This window comes from Phyllobates terribilis, unplaced genomic scaffold, assembly GCF_046119375.1.
Source record: "Phyllobates terribilis strain yellow unplaced genomic scaffold, ASM4611937v1 Scaffold_13__5_contigs__length_258822181, whole genome shotgun sequence".
In the NCBI taxonomy this organism is placed as follows: domain Eukaryota; kingdom Metazoa; phylum Chordata; class Amphibia; order Anura; family Dendrobatidae; genus Phyllobates; species Phyllobates terribilis.
In genome coordinates, this window is record NW_027362773.1 from 178,026,419 (window position 1) to 178,040,722 (window position 14,304).

Below are 14,304 nucleotides of genomic sequence, written 5' to 3' on the forward strand. Positions count from 1 at the left end.
GTGACTTGTTTTTCAGTGAAGAGGTATTGGGAATCCTGCAGAAAATACCTGTGTGAATTGCGGTGAGTGGCTGCATTGTGACCTGCTGAGTGCTTTTCTACCTGTTTACATTTATTGGGCTTTTTAAAATCTATTTTCTCACTACAGTTTTAGTTTCTTAGTTTACTACCTGTGTATTTAAGGGTTAACTACATTGCACTAAAATCCTGAGGTGTAGATTTACTCACAAGGAGTTAATTAAGGGGAAGGGGTCATAATTAAGGGTTTATAAGGGGCAGCTGGTTGGGCATCAAGTCCTTTGGAAGTGCATTGAGGTGAAGGGTACATTGCTGGAAAAGGAAAAAAAAAAAAACTCTTTAAATCTCTTAGTTTGCGAGTATGAACGAGCTGCGTGTGTCCGGAGCATAAGTGCGAACGAAATTAAGTGTGTGACTTGTTTTTCAGTGAAGAGGTATTGGGAATCCTGCAGAAAATACCTGTGTGAATTGCGGTGAGTGGCTGCATTGTGACCTGCTGAGTGCTTTTCTACCTGTTTACATTTATTGGGCTTTTTAAAATCTATTTTCTCACTACAGTTTTAGTTTCTTAGTTTACTACCTGTGTATTTAAGGGTTAACTACATTGCACTAAAATCCTGAGGTGTAGATTTGCTCACAAGGGGTTAATTAAGGGGAAGGGGTCATAATTAAGGGTTTATAAGGGGCAGCTGGTTGGGCATCAAGTCCTTTGGAAGTGCATTGAGGTGAAGGGTACATTGCTGGAAAAGGAAAAAAAAAAAACTCTTTAAATCTCTTAGTTTGCGAGTGTGAACGAGCTGCGTGTGTCCGGAGCGTAAGTGCGAACGAAAGTAAGTGTGTGACTTGTTTTTCAGTGACTTTGGATTCAGGGAGTTTGGAAGGGAGGACTTAGGACTGAATTGCTGACTGTATTTCATTCTTTCTTTACTTTACTTTTTACTTAATTAATCCACCTGACCTACTTAGCTGATTCCCCCGTCCATACTTGATACTTAATTGATCCTCCGTCCATACTTAACTGATCCCCCGCCGATATCTAATTGATACACTTGCACATCCCTAATTGATCCCCGTCCATACACCTATATATAAATAATTGTGTTTTGTACTTATATATATATACTGACTGTATCCCCATATTTAGAATGACGTCCATGTTGGCCGGAGCCGTGCAGTGTACATCTTGCGCAATGTATGCATTCCGCTAGAGGATCCATACTGCTGCGAGAGATGTGAGCATATCGTGCACTTGGAAGCCCAAATTCTGGATCTAAGTGCTCAGATAGCGGTACTGAGGAGCATCGACAACATGGAACGGAGTTTGCTGCTCACCGAGCAGACACTCAATGGGTCAATACTGGGGGTGGAGCATAGAGGGGAAGTGCAGGCTGAACAGGCAGGGAGCTGGATAACAGTTAGGAGGGATAGAGGGAAGAAGTACAGGAAGGCTGGTTCAGAACCGGCATTATTGGAGCACGACAGATCCTCTGATCGCCGGGGGAGTGTATGCTCCAGTAATGAGGGGGAGGGGGGAAGTGTAGGGCAGGCAAGACAGGTTCTGGTAGTGGGTGACTCTATTATTAGGGGGACAGACAGGGCAATCTGTCACAAAGACCGGGATCGCCGAACGGTGTGCTGCCTCCCTGGCGCTCGAGTCCGGCACATCGCGGATCGGGTTGACAGGTTACTGGGTGGGGCTGGCGAAGACCCAGCGGTCATGGTACACATCGGCACCAATGACAAAGTGAGTGGTAGATGGAGGGTCCTTAAAAATGATTTCAGGGACCTAGGTAGGAAGCTTAGGGCAAGGACCTCCAAGGTAGTTTTCTCAGAAATACTACCAATCCCGCGAGCCACACAGGAGCGCCAACGGGAGGTTAGGGAGGTGAATAAGTGGCTAAAGAGTTGGTGCAAGACAGAAGGGTTTGGGTTCATGGAGAACTGGGCCGACTTCGCGGTCGGCTACAGGCTCTACCGTAGGGACGGGCTGCACCTCAATGGGGAGGGTGCAGTGGTGCTGGGGAAGAAGATGGCTAATAGGTTGGAGGAGTTTTTAAACTAGAGACGGGGGGGGGGGAACCAAGGAAATAGGTGGGATGTGAGGCAAGCAAGGGGGAAGGGGAGAAGTGAATATAATGAGGGTGGAGAGGGGGGTGGGGATAGTACAGTTAGATCGTTAGAGAAGAATAGGATGCTAAATAACCCCAAAGTTTTATCTTGCATGCTGACCAACGCAAGAAGCCTGACCAATAAGGCGGATGAGCTGCGGGCGCTTATATCGGAGGAGAGGTATGACATCGTAGGTATAACAGAGACTTGGCTAGACGATAGCTACGACTGGGCGGTAAATTTATTAGATTATAGTTTATTTAGAAGGGACCGGAAACAGGGGAAAGGCGGAGGAGTCTGCTTATATGTAAAGTCATGTCTAAAACCCAGACTAAGGGAAGATATAGGAGAGGGAGAAGAGTAATCGAGTCCATGTGGGTAGAGATAGAGGGGCAAAAAATAATAATAAAATATTACTGGGGGTCTGCTATAAGCCACCAAATATAACAGAGGAGAATGAGAATCTGCTATTAGGACAAATAGACAAAGTAGCAAAACATAATGAAGTGATTGTTATGGGGGACTTCAACTACCCGGATATTGACTGGGAAACAGAAACCTGTAGATCTCAGAAAGGAAAAAGGTTCTTGACAAATATTAAGGATAATTATCTCTCCCAACTAGTGCAGGAACCAACGAGAGGGAAGGCCGTGTTGGACTTAATATTGACTAATAGGCCTGATAGAATAACTGAGGTACAGATAGGGGGGCACCTAGGTAATAGCGACCATAATATTATCGACTTCAAAATGCTCTTCAGTAGGGTTATCAATAAGGGAACAACAAAAACATTAAACTTTAGGAGGGCGAAGTTTGATCAGCTGAAAGAAAGCCTTCAACTTATTGACTGGGACAAAGTTCTTAATCAAAGGAATACGAATAGTAAATGCGAAACCTTCAAAAGAATTCTGAATACTCAGTGCGAGAGGTATATACCGTATGGGAATAAAAGGGCCAGAAATAAGAGGAAACCAATATGGTTGAACAAGAACGTAAAAGGGGCGTTAAATAGCAAAAAAGAGGCATTCAAGAGATTAAAACAGGAAAACAGTAAGGAGGCACTAAAGTGTTACAAGGAAAAAACGTGAACCTGCAAAAAACAAATAAAAATAGCGAAGGAGGACGTATTGCTAGGGAAAGTAGATCAAATCCCAAACTGTTCTTTACGTATATAAATAGTAAAAGGATTAAATCGGATAATATTGGACCGATAAAAAGTGAGGAAGGCAAAATCATAGAGAAAGATGAGGATAAAGCTAATCTATTAAATAATTTTTTTTCGACAACTTTCACAAAGGAAATCGAACTAACAGGAGAAATGAGAAGTGACAAGCTTAATCCTCCACTAAGTATGACAAATCTAACCCAAGTTGAGGTACAGAAACGCCTCAGTAACATTAAAATAAACAAATCACCAGGACCTGATGGCATACACCCACGGGTACTAAGGGAACTAAGTAATGTGATAGACAGACCGTTATATCTTATATTTAAGGACTCTGTTGAGACTGGGTCTGTGCCACTTGATTGGCGACAGGCGAATGTAGTGCCAATATTCAAAAAGGGAGTGAAAAGTGACGCCGGAAACTATCGGCCGGTGAGTCTGACGTCCGTTGTGGGCAAAATTTTTGAAAGCTTCATTAAAGAGGCAATTACGGAGCATCTTGATGCTAATAAACTTTTAATCCCGAACCAACATGGATTCACGAGGAATCGCTCCTGCCAAACAAACCTGATTGACTTCTACGAGGAGGTTAGCTCTCGAGTAGATCAGGGGGAACCAGTGGATGTCGTGTATCTCGACTTCTCAAAAGCGTTCGATAGCGTGCCACATAATAGGTTGGTATACAAAATGAGAATGATGGGGCTGGGGGAAAATGTCTGCAAGTGGGTAGCAAACTGGCTAAGGGATAGAAGGCAGAGGGTGGTTATAAATGGAATATACTCAGATTGGGTAAGTGTCACTAGTGGGGTACCACAGGGGTCTGTACTAGGCCCAATGTTATTTAATATCTTTATTAACGACATAGTCAACGGGATAAATAGTAAAATATCAATATTTGCAGATGACACAAAGTTATGTAAAACAATTAATACAAAAGAGGACAGTGCAGACCTACAGAGGGATTTGGATAAGCTGGGTAGGTGGAGCATTAAATGGCAAATGAGGTTTAATGAGTAGAAATGTAAGGTCATACATATGGGAAGGAAAAATGGAAGTCACCAGTACTCACTGAATGGGAAATCATTGGGGAATTCAGAGATGGAGAAGGACTTGGGCATCTTGATTGATAGCAAACTAAATTGGAGTGCCCAAAGTCAGGCCGCTGCTGTAAGGGCAAACAGGGTAATGGGATGTATCAGAAGAGGTATAGCTGCAAAGGATGAGAACATTGTTCTTCCACTGTACAAAGCACTTGTCAGACCACACTTGGAATACTGTGCTCAGTTATGGGCCCCAATATATAGAAAGGAAATAAACGAGCTTGAAAAGGTACAAAGGAGGGCAACAAAATTAATAAAGGGAATGGAGGGACTGCAATACCCAGAGAGGTTGTCAAAACTAGGACTATTCAGCCTGGAAAAGAGAAGGTTGAGGGGGGACATAATAAATGTGTACAAATATGTTAGGGGACAGTATAGAGATCTTGCCAGGGATTTGTTCAAAAGGAGGAATATTATGGTAACAAGAGGGCATTCACTAAGACTGGAAGAGAAAAGGTTTCAGCACCAGCATAGGAAGGGGTTCTTTAGGGTAAGAGCAGTGAGAATATGGAATTCACTGAGTGAGGAGACGGTAATGTCGGATTCACTACACCAGTTCAAGCGGGGACTGGATGCATTTCTAGATACCAGGCAGATTTCAGCATATACTTAAAAATAAAATAAAATAGTAGGTTGATACAGGGATTTATTCTGACTGCTGGTTTCAGAGTCGGGAGGGAATTTTTCCTCAGGTGAAGATTGGCCAAATCATTTGGGGTTTTTGCCCTCCTCTGGATCAACTTTAGCAATTACAGAACTAACAGGTCGAACTTGATGGACGCAAGTCTTTATTCGGCTTTACAAACTATGTTACTATGTTACCCTCTCCTTTCTAATGGGAATATGTCATTACTGAGGCCCACCTCTATGTGTCTTTAATTGTTCGTGTTTTTTTTTTCTAAATTTTGGCAGCCGTTGGACTCACTGCATACCCTATAACTGAATAGCAGACCCTCTCCTTTCTAATGGGAACATGTCATACTCTTTACTGTGGCCCAGCTGTATGTCTTTAAATTGTTAGTGGGGTTTTTCCCAAATTTTGGCAGCCCTTCCAGTCACAGCATGGGTATTACCACTATAGGAGACCCGCTCCTTTATAATGGGAACATTTTTTTTACTGAGACCCTCCTCTATGTCTCTTCAAAGGGGCATTGAGCTGCATCCAAGCTTTTGGCAGCCCTTGCAGTCACTGTATACGCAATAACAGTATAGGAGACCCATTCATTAATAACGGGATCAACAAAACATAGCCGACTGCTGGCTCATTAAGAATAGTAAGGGCCACCTGATGGCCCTATAAAAATAGTCTTTGTGACTTTCAGAGTCCCTCCATCATAAATGAAACAGGATGTGTCTGATGATGAACCCTAAAATGTTAAAAATCCTGGTGAATGCATTTGTCTTGGTTGAAAGCAATGCAAAAGTGCTACGTGTGAAAATAGCCCAAGTTGTGGAGGAGCATTTTTGTTTTTAGTTATTTATTTTGTCTTATATACAAGTCATTACTTGGAAAGGATGTTCCTTAACATATTTCCCAGGAAAATTCATTTTGCTTTTATTTTTGTATGTTTTATTGTGAGTCCGTAAAAGTGGCGTAATGCCTCTGATTTATGTTGACCGCAGTGACCTGGGAGTCAGAAATGCTTCCAGGGGTCTTCCCCATGCTGTTCCCATGTCATTTGAGCACTGTTCCCATCGATTTTTAGGCCCTCTGCAGACCACCAGGGGGTGTCGCCGGAAAAATGCTCGAGTTTCCCATAGACTTACATTGGACTCGTTACTCGGTCCGAGCACTACAGCATTCCAATTTTCTCGACTCGAACAACGAGTATCCAAGCATTTTAGTGCTCGCTCATCACTAGTGTTTATGATCCCGGTAGGAAAGATTTTAGAGTCCTACCTCTACCATTCTGTGTTATACAGTATGTTCATGTGTACCCCCCAGGGGTAAATGTTTTTTCAGCCCATGCACTTAGTGCATGGGCATTATCAGTATAGGAGACACACTCCATAACAATGTTAACAATGTTTTGAATGAGGACCTCCTCTACATCTCTTCAAAGGGGTATTGGAGAGCATCCAAATTTTTGGCAGCCCTTGCAGTCACTGCATACGCAATAACAATATAGGAAACCCGCTCCTTTATGATGGGAACATTTTTTTTTACTGAGACCCTCTTCTATGTCTCTTCAAAAAGGTATTGGGGTGCGTCCAGATTTTTGGCAGCCATTGTAGTCACTGCATACCCAATAACAGTATAGGAGACCCGCTCCTTAATAATGGAAACAGCAAAGCAAAGCCAGCTGATGGCCCTCTAACAATAGTGAGGGCCGACTGCTGGGCCTTTAACAATGGTAAGGGCCGACTGATGACCCTGTAAAAATAGGTTTTGTTACTTTCAGAGTCCCTCCTTCATAAATGCAACAGGATGTGTCTGATCATGTCTCACATACCACATGGGCAGATAAGGTGGTAAAATGTTAAAATGACATTTACTGGTGAATGTATTTTTCACCATTGAAAGCAATGCAAAAGTGCAAAAACGCATGAAAAACACTATGTGTAAACTTAGCCCAAGGCTCGGAAGAGCATTTTTTTGCCTTATATACAAGTCATTACCCTGGAAAGAATGTCCCTTAACGTTTTTCCAGGAAAATCCATTTTGGCTTTGTTTTTGTATGTTTTATTGTGAATCCGTAAAAGTGGCGTAATACGCTGACAACATTGTTCACAGCAGTGGCTTGGAAGTCAGAGATGCTTCCCGGAGTCCTCCTCATGCTGGTCCCATGTCATTTCAGCACTGTTCCCATCGATTTGGACAATTTTTAGGTCCCCTGCAGACTTCCACTGGGGGGCCAACTGAAAAATGCTCGAGTTTCCCATTGACTTATATTGGGCTCGTTGCTCGGGTCGAGCACCTGAGCATTACGATTTGCTCGACCAGAGCAACGAGCACCCGAGCATTTTAGTGCTCACTCTTCACTAATAATTTCTTTTTTTACTAATGTGATACATACAGCAAGCCACATCTCAGCTTGTCATTTTTTTGCGCAGAGATTCAGCTGTAAACAGGGTTCGTCCACAGTAAAAAAAATTGAATTTCTTCTGTTACTACCGTGATGTATACTGCAAGTCACATCTCAGCTTGTAATTTTTTGGTGCTGAGATTCAGCTGTATACAGGGCATGTTCACAGTAAAAAAAATCTAATTTCTTCTGTTACTACCGTGATACAAACAGCAGGCCACATCTCAGCTTGTATTTTTTTTTGCACAGATATTATGCTGTTTACAGTCCTCATCCACAGTAACAAAAATCTAATTTCTTCTGTTAGTACCATGATACTTTGCACTGAGATTCTGCTGTTTCCAGGGCTCCACAATATAAAATCAAAATTTTGGTTGCTAATAGCGTGCTCCAGCCACACTATCTGAGCAAAGAAATACTGATTGGTAAATTACTAACAGGTGACTCACAGGTCTGGGCATAGGCTTATTAAACAGCTGGTTTAGAAAGGAGAAGGGTACATCCAACTAATTTTTGGAAATGTGAAGACTCTTGATTGGGCCTCCATCTGCTAGGTTGGCTGTAGTGAAAGAGGTGTCAGTCCCCGTTATACTATTTTTACACTGGTGAAATTGATGCCACTTTGGTGGTGTCTGCCACTAATTTTTGGAAATGTGGAGAATCATGATTGGGTCTCCTTCTGCTGGGTTGGCTGCAGTGAAAGAGGTTTTGATCTCCATTATACTACTTCTACTCTAGTGAAATTGAAGCCACTTTGGTGGTGTCTGCCACTAATTTTCAGAAATGTGGAGATTCCTGATTGGGTCTCCTTCATGTCTGTTGCCTGTAGCAGTAGATCGTCAGGCCTCCACTTACTTTCAGTCAACTACCTGTGTTACTATGCTTAAATTTTTGTACCAATGGTAGTCCATGAAAATTATATTTGTGCCACCTGAGTGTGGCTGATCAGAAAAGTAGCTTGAGCTGTTGCATGAGGTATCAGGGCTCCAAGTACAGCAGACCTACACCAATCCCTCCTTGTCTTAATTTGAAGTTAAATTCAAAGCTGTAAATGCTGGCCCAGGCCCTGATACCTCATGCACGGCCCATGGCTGATTGCTGCTGTGCAATTGGAAAATGTGTACTGTGGGTAAATTGATGCCACTTTTCATGGTGTCTGCCTCTAATTTGAGCTGTTTTGGCAGCTATTGGGCCCCTTTGAAGGTGTTCTGTATGCGTTTAGTTTTGCTTCCCATTGAATCCAATGGGGTTCGGATATGTTTGATGAACTGTTCGACAAACATTGGGAAGTTTGTCAATCTGAATTGAATCGAACCTTCAAAGATTTGCTCACCTCTACTTGCAACCAATTATTCATAGTTTTTGCAACCTTTTGCCTATACCTATCAAATGGCCTATTTACTGGTGTCCTTTCTTTGTCAACTGTGTGTTGATCCACAGACATTAATGACCAGATGTCAGTGTATTATTACTATTATTATGAAAAAAGGGGGTATACATAGCAAAAACACTTACAATAATTTTAACAATACAAGTCGGCGACTGGTACAGGAGGAGAGAGGACCCTGCTCGCGAGGTCTCACAATCTACAAGGAATGGGTGAGGATACAGTGGGTGAGGGTAGGGCTGGTCGTGCAGCGGTATGGTGGAGCGAGAACCCTGCCCGCGAGGGCTCACAGTCTATAGGGGATGGGTGAGGATACAGTGGGTGGGGGTAGAGCTGGTCGTGCAGCGGTATGGTGGAGCGGTGGTTACTGCAGGTTGTAGGATTGTCGGAAGAGGTCGGTCTTCAGGTTCCTTTTGAAGGTTTCCGTGGTAGGTGAGAGTCTGATATGTTGGGGTAGAGTTCCAGAGTAGGTGGGATACACGGGAGAAATCTTGCATGTGATTGTGGGAAGAAGAGATAAGAGGGGAGTAGAGTAGGAGATCTTGTGAGGATCGGAGGTTGCGTGTAGGTATGTACCGGGAGACTAGGTCACAGATGTATGAAGGAGACAGGTTGTGGATGGCTTTGTATGCACTCTAACTCCACCTACAAAGTACATCCTGATGCTGGCACTGGTGTCAGGACATAATGTTTCATTGCACGTGCCTCAACGTTCAGTAGTGAATACTGCGTGCTCATGCTCACAGAACAAGAACAATTTAATAGGCCGGTGACCCTTAAAATACAGCTGCTGGCCCAAGATCTGCGGTTCCCGGGAATCTGCCTGGGGGTCGGATAAAAGGTCATCGAGGGCCGTAAATGGTCGGTGGGCCTGAGGTTCCCCACCCCTGGGTTAAAGCCTTATCATGTAATGTAGTCATTATTCCAAAATTTTATGTCTTGTCTTATCATGTAAATGAGACCCCAGAGGGCTAATCCGACAGAAAAATGCATCCTTATGCATACTAACTAAAGGCAGTATCACTTTATTACTTGTCATTACTGGAGCGGATAATTGCTGTAATAGTGCCTTGAGGGCAGTAACCAATTTGGAAGCTTCACTTTTCCCCTTTTCCCTTAAATCTCACTCACCCAAGTCTGCAGCTGGAGGAGGAACTCCAACTGAGGGAGGAACTCCGGCACCAGAATGGACGGATGTATATGAAAGGTCCAGACTGGAAGCCCTGGAGGATGCCCTCAGCTCGTGTCTCTCTTTTATATGTACCGACTTTTCTCTTTTCTTATGTTACTTAGCTATTGGTACATGATGACGCACCCTTATTTACATTGAGGTTGTGTACCCTTTTTTCTGTGTTCTCTGTTACTTGTGTTAATAAAAGCAAATGCTGAACTATGATCTTTGTCAGTCCTGGGAGACACAATGCACTGTGGTTGTGCATCGATACCCCCCAAAAAAGAAAAGCTCCCCCTCATGAGAGACAACTCTCCGACATGAGGTTTAGTATATTTGTTCTGTTTATCCCTTTTTATTTTATGTGATATATACTGCATTGTTTTGTCCATTTTGTATCATCTTTATATATTTTTATAAACACTGCCTACTTTTCAGATTAAGTATATAAAATTGAATAGCTCAGTTCCTCAGGGGTGTACCACACCCTTGAAGCAACACACTATCTGTAATGGGTGTCCAATTGGCCTATATAAACAATAGGTGGTGGCAGCAGCTAGTTCCTTTTATTATTGTGGAGTTTGGCAGTGACTGTACCAGGGTGTATATATAGATATATTCCATGGGCTGAAATCTTATGTGTATATACTATACGCTCACTGTGAGATCCCCAATAACTGGCCTAGTAGTGAAAACAGCTGCGGCCTTGTCCATCACTCGCCAGTCAATTGCGTAATTCTCCTGACGATTGGAGGCGGCGGTGTGTTGTTCATCGTTGTGGAATCTGCGTCATCTCTCCGGGTGTTCTCCTTGAATAATTGGTGCCAGTGGTGGGATCTGTGCATGATCCCCCTGCTCTTTTTAACTTGAGAGGTGCCATAAATGCAAACCATCCATTTAATAGAGCAAATCAAGGGTTCATTCACACGTCCGTGAAGGTCAGTCCACACACACACCGCAAACAAAACCAAGCATCACAGCTTCATATGTTTCTATAAGGCTGTCACACTAAGGTTGAGAGACTCGCACCCAGTCCACGGATTGTGGTCCATGCTCAGTGCATCATGATGGTCAAACATTTAAGTGCTCCAATTAGTAACAGATCTGATTTTTATGCCCAGGGTTAGGTCTGTGACCAGGTATAATATAGGGTTGGCATCTCCATGGTGAGATAGGTCAGTGACAGGTTAGGGAAGCAGCCACAGTCACATTTTCCAGGTTTTAGGAGCAGTTCAATGAACTTACTGATTCAATATGAGATTTTAGGGCTCAAACAATGCAAACTACCCATAAGAATTGTTTACATGGTTATTATTTGTCCAGCCTTGTAACTGCAACCCAGCAGGACCCAATAGTGTTAAAGGGGTTGTCTACTACTGCACAACCCCTTCTTAAATGTTATAGCACCTCATGTAAGATAATAAAAACGTATGCTCACCTCCTGGACCATGAATGTTGGTGCTGTGTCTACCAGCACTCACATGACATTGTTACAGGGCGTCAGTGCTATGACAGAACAATGGCAGACATTGCATCGGTCGAGGAGACGAGTATAAATATATTTTTCATTTTTCATTTCACATTTGGCATTTTAATATTTAAGAAGGCTTGTCTTACCTGACTTTCTGAGCCTGCTCTCCTGACAGAGAGAATAACTGCAGATCTTACTATCACTACTAACAACTAATTACCTCTTTCCAATTACATACAGATGGGCGCTGAAGACTACCCACAAGACTACAATAATATGAATGATGATAATCATACAGTCGATGACCACCCTTGGCTCCACAGCTTGTTCTCACTCATTGCCTATTCCGTGACTTGTGTCCTCGGACTTATAGGAAATGTGCTCATTATACTCGTGTTTGTGTTCTACGAGAAGATAAAGACTCTGACCGACACCTTTTTGGTGAATTTGGCCATTGCAGACATCTTGTTTCTGCTCACCCTCCCATTCTTGGCATATGAATCGGCACATGCCTGGGTTTTTGGAGACTTCCTGTGTAAGATCATAAGGATCACATACAGGGTGAATTTATTTACGTCCATGCTCACGCTCACCTCAATCATATTTGACAGGTTTATTTCTATCACTAAAGTCACTAAGGCAGCTAAATACCAGGTGACTAAACACAAGTGGCGGTACGGGGTGTGCGTCCTCCTCTGGACCCTGGCTCTGCTCCTTTCCATTCCCCAGTTCATATACAGCAACAGCCGTGACCGGAAGGAATGTTTTGAAGAATACTACCCTCCCATCATGGAGATCGTGGTGGTTTCATTCTAGATGACAGTGGGATTTCTAATTCCCTTGGCCTCAATGGTGCTTTGTTACAGCTTTATTCTCTGGACCTTGGTTAATGCCAGAGGCGTTCAGAAGAGGAAGTCAATGAACATAATTGTGGTCATAGTGGTTGTATTTATAGCTACACAGTTGCCTCATAATGCCCTTGTCCTGGCTAAAGTCCTCAATAAGGGATTCACATCAGATTCCTTTACAATTACGAGCGTTGTAATGGAAGCTATAGCTTACTTCCATGCTTGTGTAGCACCCTGAGGATTCGGCTGCTACAGGGGTATTGCACCTCAACCCAGAGGTGTGATATTCCACTCCCGGGTAAGGATGGAGTGTGGAACTGAGCTCGGTAGGCTGCATGCACTACACACATCCCATTTCCGAGGAACAGGCCGACGGTACTCCCACTTAGAAATGTGCAGGTACGACCGAGTCTGTTCCTGGCTGGAGTGGGAGGGGGGTGGTACATCCCAAGTAGTGTAGGGGCAGATAGGGGGAGCAGCCTGGGTAAAGATAGGAGCTCATTGGGTGCTGGTCACCTGAGCTCACACATAGAGGGTGTATATAAGGTGGGCACCATCAAAGAACAGGGTCAGTCAGTCAGTCTTTGCAGGCAGGTCAGTCTGTCGGAGTAAGAAGCAGAGGAGCAGAGCAGCCCCAGAGAGAGAGAGAGGAGAAAGCAAGAGAGACCCAGAGGGGGAAACAGAAGAGAGGACTCTGAGACCCCAAATCCAATCCACGGGTGAAGAGTCGGCATCAGGGTACCGGAACCCAAGCTGGTGGGGGCAAAAACACACCCCAGCCAGAGACCGGAGGCCGTGGGCAGCGTCTGCCACGGCCACCCACCACATCCACCCCGAAGGCATACCACGTGGAGGGTCAGGGAACCCAAGGCCAAGGGTCTCCCAACAGAAGGCCCGAGGGAGCTGGACCTGGGTGGATCACTAGTGGGGACGGCCAGAGAAAGGACAGAAGGAGAGCTCAGGGTCACGCTCCGGACTCGCTTGGGGGTTGGCTGGATCCAGGACCTGGTGGATGCAGCACGGCTCGGGAGGTCACTTGAAGCTGGAGTGACCGGAACATCAGCAGTGAGTAAATACCCTTAACTGCATAACCCGACTCTGTCTTCCTTTAACATCTATGCTGCACCACCACAACCCCCATTCTCTGCACCTGACCCCCTGAGGCTATACCCCACCCGTTGGGGGTTATACCATCAAAAGCTGCACCTACACCATCAGCCTCAGCGGACCCTGCTGCAGCGGCGGCCATAGTGACCGCAATACAACGGGTGGCGTAGTCGACATTAAGAACTTATTAACATCTGTAGGACTGCCACATACAACTGAGTTTGACACCCTGGGCACGGACCGGGTCACAGCCACTCGGAAGACTACAACTCCCATCTGATCCGGCTCCGGATATTCCCCCTAAAGAATATGGCCCAGGGGGCGCGTCACTTGTCTCAACCCTGTCCTGTACTTTTTTGTTGGTACAAAATTTAGAAAGCATTTTTGGAAAATGCTGAAAGGTTTAGGTCTTAACCGGATGCAAGATGAAACCACAGATCCTCTGCGGACGACTGATGGAGACTCCAGAAACGTTTCTGCTTCAACAAACATCTGTGCAACAAGCGTGTAAATGGTTTCTCGGGACGAGCAGACACAATTATGGCTGACGAGTGAAGCAGTTAAAGAGTTATTTCTATTATTGGATAGTGCTTGTAAAAAGTAATCCCTTTGTAAATGTTATTAAAAGGTAAATTGCAAGCCATTCTTGTGATATTATCACTTTTGTTGACAACTTTTTGCCTTGGAGACCGACCACCACTGCTACAGTAAAGTTCAGGATCCATACCGAACACCTAGTGTCCGTGCACAGACCCCAAACACGGACTTCTCCAGGAAGTATATGTTAGTGTTTGTGTTCAGCAGGCTGATGAGAGTATTCATCTGCCAGCACCTGTGCTATAAATAAATAAAAAAAAAAATTATGTGCAGTCCCCTCTATTTTTGCTAACTAGCGCAAGTAAA

At 44.1% G+C, this 14,304-nt stretch overlaps 1 pseudogene; it reads left to right on the top strand.

Annotated features, from left to right (window-relative positions):
* Positions 1-11,686: 11,686 nt before the first annotated feature.
* LOC141174639 (C-X-C chemokine receptor type 6-like) lies at positions 11,687-13,912 on the top strand (annotated as a pseudogene).
* The last annotated feature ends 392 nt before the right edge of the window (positions 13,913-14,304 follow it).